Genomic DNA, 11,042 nt, shown 5'->3' with positions numbered 1-11,042 from the left:
GGAAAAAAAGGATTTCATAGACCCCGGACTCAAGCCTCTGAACTTTGTCAAATACAACCCCATACACAGCTAGATCTAAATTCTGCACAATGGTTTAGAACCCTTCTTCTCTATGTGGAGAACAGTTTTCTTCCTTCTCCCAAGTTTTCAAATCAAACCCTATAATTCCTTTAATTCTCTTCTCTCTTCAAGAAAAGGATAAAAATAATAACAGTGATGATGATGGTGGCATAATTACTTACTTACATTTTAAAGCACTGACTCACTCCTGTAATGCAGTTAACAGTCTGTAGAGGACACAGAACACCTTTTTTGGGGGGGAAAGAATTTATGGGATTGACGTCCTTGCTTAGGGGACTTCCCAGTACAACTCTCTGTAGAGCTCCCTGTGGAGCAGGGAGAGGCTGGGTGGCAGAGGTGGTGTGTGGTCAGTCTGATCTCCAGCAGTGGGAGCTGCAGCTTTGCCAGGTCCTGACATGGGTGGTTTGGAAATTCTTGCCGTGCTACAAGGACGAGGAGTAGGAGGGACAAAACATGGCTGTGGGTTTGGGGTTATAAGGACTTACAGAGTTTTTATCTGCCATGCAGTGCACTCAGTGACTTTGCAGTTCTGCAATCCTTTTCCCTTCATTAGTCATATCCCTTCGTTGATCCCTCATTAACCTCTTCCCATCATTAGCTACGCTGTTGGCTCTGACCCTGTTTTAGAGTTCAGGCACTAAATAATGACAGGCTTCTCAGCTTGCTTGGCTCTGGGTCATTTCTAACAACATGAAGTGCCTAGAGTAAAAAAGAAAAAGAGAAAACATCTTTCTAAGAAGAACTGTGAAATGGGGAAAGCCTCACAAGAATGGATCATCCTTGGAAAAAATATAGTGTATCATATCCACTGTGCATAACGGGGAGTATGATGGAGGTGGTGCCCTTTCTTGTGCATAGTCCCAAGACAATTATCAAACATGTGGAAAGGAATATTCTGACTATTTTTGATTATGAAATGACAATATGATAATTCTGATTATAAACTACAACCACACTCTCTAAATTCACCCTAGCTTTTCTAGGCAAAACGACCCAAATCAGTCTCATTTCTATACAGATTAAATTACACACCCTGGTCACACACCTTCCTCTTTGGGAAGGTTCCCGTGCCAACTGTTCCATCCACGCTGACATCTTACAGTGTCTGGAGTAATGCTGTGGAGAGAGAGAATGAGTTGCCTGTAAATCTTAACAGCTCAGGAGCCAGAGGGCATGCAAGGGCCAGCTAAACCCATTTGATGTTTGGTATTTTTCAGGTCCTGTGAGTTTGGAGGTCTGTGTCAAATTTGGAAAGGTTGTGCCTTGCACTGCTGCAATAAAGGGCACAAACCCAGAGCAATGAAATCCCTTGGGCTAAACCTGGCTTTCCTGGCAGAACCCTTTCCATGCAGCATTGCATGTAAGACAGTGGTCTAATGGATATAAACTTATGTGAGGATTAGTACATCTAAACATGATATTCAGCAAAACTGCAAGCAGAGATACCTTTTATTTCTCAGTAACTAAGCCCTGATGACATGAAACATTAAACAAACCTAATGCTGAAGCACAGAGATACCCATTAAAGGAGGGCTTATATAATCTCAATTTAATTCTTCTTCTAATGACGCGAGTTGAGACATGGAATAACGTGAGTGGCTCATGCCAATGTGAAAAATGAGATCTGACCCTCCACATCCATCTTCGAGGTGGATAGAGGGTCATATTCTTTAGTGCCAGCAGATGGCATCCATACACTTCGGGATCCCTGCTCCACACTTCCCATTGCAGCAACGCAGCATTTTCCTTTCATTGGAGGAGCCCGAGTTCCTCACATGAGAATATCTCCCAAACTGGTAAAGAACTTTGTTTTTATAAGGGTCGGAGTATTTCCTGTACATTGCCCAGCCTGATAAGTTACTGGACTGTGAAGATTAGATCTATTATCTCGGAGATTAAAACTGAAGTTAGATCTCACAGAAATTAACTACTACATACAATCTGTCATTTGCAAGACACTTTGATGGAAGTTGGGAAGTTTTCATGCAGCTGCTCTTTCTTATGAACTTTTCAAAGCTATTTCATTATTCTGAGTTCTTTGGATTAAGCAGAGTATAGAGATCATCTAGAAACACAGAGATTTTACAAGCTAAATAATTGCATCATTTATCAAGCATTGCCATGGACATTGTTCTTGGGATGAAAACAGCACAAAGGTGCTTTAGAAGTAGTTCTTCAAGAGAGAATGTGAGACCAGAAAAGATACTATTGTGTTCCTAGTTTTTCAGGATTCACAGAAAACAGTAGGAAATAGCTGAGGTTTGACTGGCCAGCTCATTTCCACTTGCATAGCAATGAATCTCAACAAGAGGAATTAAATATTAAAACAATTTTGACATGACAAGGACTGCTGATAACGTACTAGAAAGCAAAATGATTGATGGGTCTCACAGAAACCAACCAACCAGATTCCAAAGGACAAACTGAGAATTTGAAACACTCGCAAATGTAATACGAGCATATGTTATTTCTGCTCTCTGTGTATCTTCAGAAGAACACAGTAATGAGGGAGACCTAAATTATTCCTAATCTTTTTGGGAGTGAAGATTTCATTAACGAGTTCCAGATTAGACTGAGCACAACTCACAAAGTCAAATGCCAGACTGGAAGAAGAGAAAAGCTGAAGAACTTGCTGAAGATGTGTCTTTGTAAACCCGATGTCACAGTGAAAGCTCTGAGTGGAAAACCTGGGATGGAAAGTGAACAGTGCAATACTTGTGTCCAGAGCTAGATGGCTGCAATGGCACACTAAGAATGTCCAGATTTGCTAACTGATTGTGGATGTACTTTTGTTTGTATTTTGCTTCATGTAAAACAATCTTCTCTGTCTTCGTTTTCTTGACATTTTTATTATGTACAAACTCCATCTACTTTTGTCATCTGTTCCATCTATATAAAGTTAATCAGCTTTAAGATTTGCATCAAGTGGCTTTGAGTAATGACAACTTTAAGTAGAAACTATTTAATTTTTAAGTAAAATGTTCAGCCTATATTTTTTCTACATAGCTGCTTCTTTGACTACAAAGAACAGAGAGAAGTTGAAAAAAAACCCTAAGGTAACTACACATATTTAGAGAAATATCTTTTTTAGAAGAAATTTTCTGGCAGGCAACTCGTTTTTACCATCATTTTATAACCTTGCAGAATATTACCTCTCAGGAACTCTCTTACTACCTTAGGCAGTAAATTGGCACAAAGGAAACTTAACAAAAAGATGAGCAAGTGTTGGTGGGTGTGGAAGGGGGAATACATCTTTGTAGCTTACACAGGCATTTCAGAAATTTTTTGGGGGGAAGGGGGGTGTTCTGTGTTAGTTTAAAAGATTAAAGTTTGCAATCTGCACTAGAGGAGAGTTCTTGCTAAAGTCTGTATACTAAAGCTGGCTGTGAATTGAAGAACTGTTGTAATTAGATTACTGTAAATACAATAAGAAACTCACTCCTGGTGGTCTGGGGAGGAGTGTCATAGGGCACTGGAGAATTGTGTTGGCAGGATTTGGGACAGTTTGACTGAAAGCAGAGAATACAATCTGAAAATCCTTTTAATCTTCCCCCCACCTCCCCAGTTCTTTGGGGATTTGTTTGTCATTAAGTAACAGTCAAAAGATTAAGGAAGTATAAAATGACATTAAAGCTTACAAGTACTTCTATAAAATTATCAGTGCTAGCGTAGTCTTCAGCAGGGTTTGCTTCTGCCAAGAGTGTCTAGAGCCAGGCAAAATGGAAAGAAAAGAGGCAGGCAGGCACAAAAGCAAACGCCACGGACGTGGGCTGCAGTGCCCGTTGTGTGCCTGTGCCGCGAGCGCGGGGCCTTGTGGAGCTGTTGCTATGTGTCTGGGCTCAACAAGCTTAAACTTTGCATGGCCCATGCTAAACTAATTTGAGTCAATTTGTCTACATCATTTCAACAATCGTCCTGTGCGTTTTGAATCGTACATACAACACTGCATGATAAAGGCCCACCGAGCAGATGCCGACTGCTCATTCTGCCGTGGTCTGGCTGTTGCTAGTTCTTCACCATGGTTTCTCCATATCCTAGTGACAATGTTAGTTTTTCCATGTTGAGGTTAAGTCTGTGCCTGGCTAGTTAAGACTTTTCTTTACAGAGGACAGCTCCTATAACAACTGCCAGCTCTAAGCATGACCTTTAAAAATGAAATGAGGGAGTGTTAACTGGGGTTTTTTTTTCTTTAATCTCCCAGGGGAGTTCAAAGGAATACAAGGAGATTTTGCAAGCAAAGTTATAAGCCTGAAAAGAAAGAGTCACCAATATCAGAAGATGTTATCATAGGAAAGCTGATCTAACCTGCTTACAATTAAATAGTTTCCATGTAATGGGTTTTGACTCACTTGTAAACGTGTACTTTGCAAGACAGTTTTATTTTTGAAATTGAAATCAAGCAAGAATAAAGAATTAAAGCAGCTCCAGTCTGTGCCTAGGTAATGTAACAGGACTGATCTGCAGCCAGTGCAAATCAGGATAGCTGCAGAGGGAATTAGCTGCATGATCCCATTTTCTACCAGCTAAGGATTTAGTCTTTGAGAGCATCATGTTTGGAAAACTCCAGAATTTCATGAGTAAAAGAGCAAGAAGGAGCAGTAAAAAATACACCACATTCTCACGTGTCATAAATCCCTACAAGAGGCATTAAAGTCCATGTGTTCTGCAGGGAGACAAAGCCTATAATTAATGTTTTTATTATTCTTGGATTGGCTTGATAGTTTCTCTGCAAACCTCTGCTGAAAAAAAGATTACCTGCTGAGTCTTGCCAGTTTGAGCCCTGGATAACTCCAGGGACAGGGTGGTTATTTTTCTCTCTCTCTTATGAACTATTGAGAGTTTTTTGCTGTACCCACTAAATGTGACGGCCATTTTCCTGTAGCAAACTTTAAGATAATTTTCAGTTTTGACTGTGTTTCCAAAAAAACATAGCTCTGCCCAAATTGTCAAAATCTTAATTGGGATTAAACTTTACTGGTTTAAGGGTTTTTTTCCCTTTTTTTGTTTTTCTTTTTTTTCCTTAAGATATGTAGGGAAGCCTCTCTGAGTTAGCCAAAATTTTATTCTGTTGAAAAAGAAACGAATATATATTATCTAAGGGGTCACTTTTTCCCTGTCATGGAAAAATGACAGCAAAAAACCTTTCAGTGAGGTCTGTGTTTTGGGAAATGTTTTAATGCAGAGGCTTTTCCTTTTTTTCAGTGTTTGCTCTCCAGATGATAAAACCAGAGAGATGGGAAACATGGACAGCTCTAAAAAAAGACCTCAGCAGCTCTTTTTAAAATGCACATCCTCCAGGCGTGCGCTCATTGCATTCTGATTTGAATTTTAGGGCTCAAAATAAAGTTCAGTACTTTATTCAAATTCAAATGAACTGTGCTATGCTCTGGCAGCCTCTAAGGATGTGGCAGGCCTGTAACACCTCAGAAAGTGGAGGGGGCAGCAGGAGCTTGCAGACTAAATCCTGGCTGTCCCAGGACAAAGATATTCTAAAACCTCTCTTTTCAGGTGAGCTGAGCAGAAAAAAGGTGCACATGAAGATCTGAGATGTTCCCTCCTGCAGTGCTACAGCTAATAAAGACGCAGCAGAGAGCTGCATGTTAGGAAAGCTGGGTCTGAGTTTGAGCTTCCTGCTGATGGTGGTGCTGCAGGAGTGTTACAGTGTTATGGTAGTTCCTGAATTTTGGGAGGGGGATGGACACACTGGATATAGATGCTGAGCTCCCCTACAAGATCCAATGGAACAAAGCGTCTGCCACTGTCGATAGAGTCAGTCACTCAAATAAAAGCAAGCTGGGAGCAGAAAGGTTTGCCAACAGACTTTGAAAGACAATATCAGGAATAAATATGAATCTAAACAACATGGGTTTGTAAGATAAATGTGGGAGATGATGAATGCCTGAATTTAAAAAAGGAGATGGGTACTGCAATAACTGTTGTACACCTCAGCCCTAAGGGCCACCTCTGGCCTGAGCCTTGGCTCCAGTTGTAAATCAGAAATCTGCTTCTGTTTTTTCAGAGGGATTACTGAAGTGAGAAGTGTTAAACCCCGCCCTCTCCTGGGCATAGGTGCCATGACTAGGTACATGACTAGGTACAACTGCTCCCATGGTAGAGCAGTATCTCCCATCCTCATAAGGCCACTTTTGTTCCCACATGTACAACGCAGTTCAGGACAGGAAGCCTTCACCCAGACCAGTGTTCTTCTAGAACAGATCCTTTTCTTTCAAAGTATTAATAAACAATATGCTTCTCAGTAAGCACTCCCTTTCAGACTACTGATATTCCTGGGGTCAGTAAAACGTTCACGTCAGTATATAGAAAAATCATCTGGACATCCATTTCCTCCAAGAACTACTTGGGCACAATTTTTACCCTCTTTAAAATGCTGTTTCACCCATCTTGGTTTCCCAGACAATCTACAACAGAGAGGAAAGTGAAAGCAGATTCCCATAGGTGGAGTTAGCTATTAATTATCAACCTACAAATTATGCAACATCCATAAAGCTTGTCAAGGGAAAGGTGTCTGGTCTTAGCGCTGTGCTGGGAGCTGCAGGAGCCGACTTGTTCTGTCCCTGACTTACCCCTCCTGACGTGGGAACAGCCACAAATGTCAGGATAGAAAAGACAAAAATTTGCCAGATACTTCTCTGCAATGGAAGAGATCCCCATAGGGAGCCATGGGCTGCCCAAGCTGGTCTCAAACAGTGCTTTGTTCCAGGGGGAGCAGCCCTGTGAGAGTGCCAGGGCAGCACTGGCCTTGCTCTCTGATCTGGGCATCAGCCACTTCAGCAGGCTGGGAATACAAAATATGACAGGGAACATCCATCCCACGAGCACAGATCTCAGCAGAGAGCCCTCTCTCTTGCCCAGCAAGGCTAACCTTTGTGCTGCTAGTGACTTCAAAGTGCTTCTTTGCCAATGTCACAGCCAGCTTGCTGCAGGCCAGGCTGCCACTCAGAGGTCACAGGGAGACGGGGATATGGGGACAGCCCTAAGCCTCCAAACCACAGCCGACCTTACCCCAGGGCTGATGTTGGAGTCTACAGTGGGGAAGCACTCCTGGCTGAGAGAAGGTATCCATCCTTTTGGCATCTCAGCTGCCCATTGTGTGAAGCAGGGGCAGGAGCCTCCTAGGAGCTCCTGGTGCAGGTCCTCATGGGAGAGGAGGTCCAGTGCCAAAAGAAAATGGACATCAGCCCTTGGACCACAGTGCTTTGGAGGTATTATAGTCACAGGAGCAAGTGGAACTGGTTCTGCCAAAAAATGAAAATGTGATGAGCACCTATGAAAAGGGAATTTGTTTACACAGGATATTGCTCTTCTAAATGGTAATGACTGCTCTGAAACTCTCACAGAATATTGTTTTTGTCATCAGATATGTCCTTACCCTACCTCATACCTTCAGTATGACTCCCCACAATGAGAAGCACTTGTTACGTAAGCAGTACCCCTGTCTCCACAGGCACAACCTTGAGGAACAGATGCTGCTCTTTGGGGTAAACTGAGTTACCAGAACCCGGTTTTATAGACCAACAATTTAACCTGTTGGTGCCATTCCCTTTTTGTCATACAATGAGCATAAAGCCATGCAGTTTTGCACAATAAGGCTAGAGTGCTAAGATTTTTAGTGCTTCCTAAGGTGCCTGGGCCTGGGCTAAATGTTATACTGCCTTTTATCTGGGGAGAAAAGCACTCCTAACTTTTCCCAGGACTTGCAGAAGAACCTTCTTGCGTTGAAAATCCCCAACTAACCAAAGAATCACTTTTGCAGTTACTGGCAGCCAAAACTGAGAAACAAAACAAGATGGGAGACTCCAGCAAAAGCTCTGTGTTTACTGCTGAGGGTGTGAGGCAAGATGGGGGAAGGATGACGGTGATTTGAGGATGCTGAAAGGGAAAGGAACAGTATTTTGTCCCCGAAAGGCCATACCCAGAGGTTTCTATTGGCCACTGCCTTGTCCTGGCCCACAGTTAAAGTCAGTTTATAGTGAAAATGCATTTGTGAAATTTGAAATTCCCCTTGGCTCTCCATGCTAAGTTTTGGCAGGGTGTGATGCTATTCCCAAGTGCTGGCCAGAGCATGCCCAGCACACTGCAGCAAAAGTGTTCTCTGTGCTGCATGCTGAGCGCCAACACTGGTCTTATTTAGACACACAACCCCTCATATCTGAGCTGTGTAAACTGCTTCTAACAGTTCCTTTCCTTTCTTTGTTCAAGCAAACAATGGTCTTTGGAAATGTATTTTAATGCCGCTGAGACAAAATTGTTATTTAATTTACAAATTAATATTTCTCCCTTCCAAATCCCCTTTAGCTCTGCATGTATATTACTTAATAGCTTATCTATATGCCTATCAAATTCTTGCTCCTCTGAAAGAATACAAGAACTGACCCTTTTCTTGTACAGCAGATCAGGAGAGGGAAAGGTAGATATGGCTCCTCTCTTCATTCCCATCTTGCAGAGAAAGGACAGACTTTGGTTTCCTACTGACCTGTTTGCCAGCTTTTTAGGCCACGAGACAGCAAATTAGGAGCTGCTTCTTGGAAGATCTCTGTGATAAAGAATGCAACACATGAAAACCCTGCTAATGGAATCAATTATAAAGATACAACCTAAAGTGTCATTTACCTTAAAAGTTACTCCATTCTGTTTTCTGCTTGGACCTCTCCATGCCATCCTTTGTGGCAGCATCAGCACTGGGGAACTTTGCTTTCCAAAGGGTCAACCCTCCACCCCCACAGCCGAGGTGGGAGCCCAGCCTGCAGTGAGGTGAGCCTGCTCTCACCTGGCTTCCATGGCCTTTGAGTTGGCTCCTGAGGATGAGGGCAGGCAGGAGGGGATGGCTGTGCTGGGCCAGCTGAATAAGCTCTCTGCCTGTCTGGAGGTTATTAGGGAATTAACAGGCTGAATAGAAAGGATGGGCCGCCCAGCTCAGCTGGGTGAGACCTTGTTGCCTTGGGTATGGAGACTGCATGGCTGTGGGAGCTTCTTAGTGATAGGTCAGGACACCTTGCATCTTCCCTGTCTTTACAAGAATTACCTGTGGGGCTGAGGGCAGTGGAAAGCAGCAGCTGAGCTGCTCTGCAGGAGTTTCAGGCCTTGACAGGGTGAAAAGGTGTCTAGGGGGGAACAACGAGCAGCACTGGGGGAGCTGTGGGTACAGACAGCACTTAACCACTGAACTGCAGAGTTTTCCTTATCCTTTCTCTTTCACCTCTCCAGCTTCTCTTCAGTCTCAGGCTAACTCCTGGATTCATTCAGCCCCATTCCTCAGATCTACAGAAAGCATTTTCCAAGGCTTTTGCCATTTTACTTTGCAATTTTAAAAACGGCCTTCTGGATAAATGAAACAATGAAATAATACTAGAGGCCATACAGTAGGACTTACCATGTGAAATTATAAATAAATTGAAAACATTTAACTCTGAGAACAAACACCCCCATCACACACACACACCCTTCACCCCTGCAAAAGGCAGCATTAGAAACATTCTTGTATTTAGGTAAAAATGTGAGGCCTAAGCAGTTAAAAGGCAATGTGCTCTAAAGCTTCCCTAATCTATTTTCCTCCAATTCTTTCCACCTCTAAGAAGCTTGTGGAGTTAGTTGTCGATTAACATTCAGGAAGATTGTACTCTGTCTCCAGTTCATTGCTCTCTTGTTGGCTTATTGTTATTCAGAGCCCATTTATTGTAGATGAGCCATTCATTTTCCCCTAATTGGATGGGATTGGATTTCACTTTCATTGTTGGATGCATTGAAAACCCTGGAGGGGCTACAGGGATCAGACCAGGGCTGGGGAGATTTAACTTAGCGCAAAGTTTAGGTTGCAGCTGAAAGAAGCTACAATTTTTTAAAAAAGATGTTGTTATTTTTTGCATGCAAATGCCTCGTGGCTAGATTTGCAAGGTCTCCCCTGTGACCCCAAACATCTTATTGCATAACATACTTTTGGAATTTTTATATGGTTCCTCACCAAAGCATTCATGACACGGATTGTTAGGAAGATTTCTGGGCGTCAGAGACCCAGCAAGGGCTTTGCACCAATGTCCCTCCTGTCAGGATCCAACTGGCTGACTCCTTCAAATGTTTGGATTAAATCCTTTCACAGTTCTGGGATCCTGCACTGTAACATCCTCCCTTGACAATCTGCTCAGATTCCTTTGGGGCAGTACAAGGGTCTGCAAGCAGAAGGTATTTCAGAGCTGCATGCTGCAGTTACTCACACCACAAATTGCTCCTGCAGCTGCTTTGTCCCCATCTAAGGGCAAGCTGAGGGTGGAAAAGCCTGCCTAATGCTGGTCCACAGCCTGGCTTGGTGGCAGAGACACAAATCTGGACCAAATCCCTCTCAGCCATCTCATAACTCACTCTGAAGGGTTGGCAGGAGAGCTAAAAATACACCCGGGCACCCACATGTGTGTGTGTGTGTTTCTCAGGTTGCTGTGTGTGGGAGCTCCTTTCCCAGCTGGAAACACAGGGTGGCCATGGTCACAGTGTGGGCAAGGGTGGCACAGTCACTCTGGGCTCCTTGGCTGCAGCATCTCACACCTCACCAGGCAGCTCAGGGGTTGCAGCGGGGCAGATCAGCCCCTCCTCGTTCACCTGGGAAACATCTGCTGGGAGCAGGTCTCGGGATCTAACTACCAGAGTTAGAGGCAGTATTAAAATTAAACTCTAGGATTTGATTGAAAAACAGGTTTGTGATCTGCTGCAGGTTGTTCTGGAGTCAGTGTAGAGATGGGAAGCCCTGGAGGATGAGTGATGCCTCCCAAGACAGGTCTCCCAGGTGGGCTGACCTGCTTTCTAGAGCAAAAAAGCCAGGAGATGCCTGCCTTAGGTGCAGCCCTGAGCTCTAGCACATCCCCCAGATGTCCTCTGAGCATCCCTAAACTCACCTCTAAGCATCATCTGGCAAGGTAAAGCCAGAGGCTGTCTCTGTGGGAGAGAAGGGAGAG

The sequence above is a fragment of the Corvus moneduloides genome, chromosome 4, assembly GCF_009650955.1.
Source record: "Corvus moneduloides isolate bCorMon1 chromosome 4, bCorMon1.pri, whole genome shotgun sequence".
Classification (NCBI taxonomy): Eukaryota; Metazoa; Chordata; class Aves; order Passeriformes; family Corvidae; genus Corvus; species Corvus moneduloides.
Note: the sequence above shows the minus strand (reverse complement) of the source record.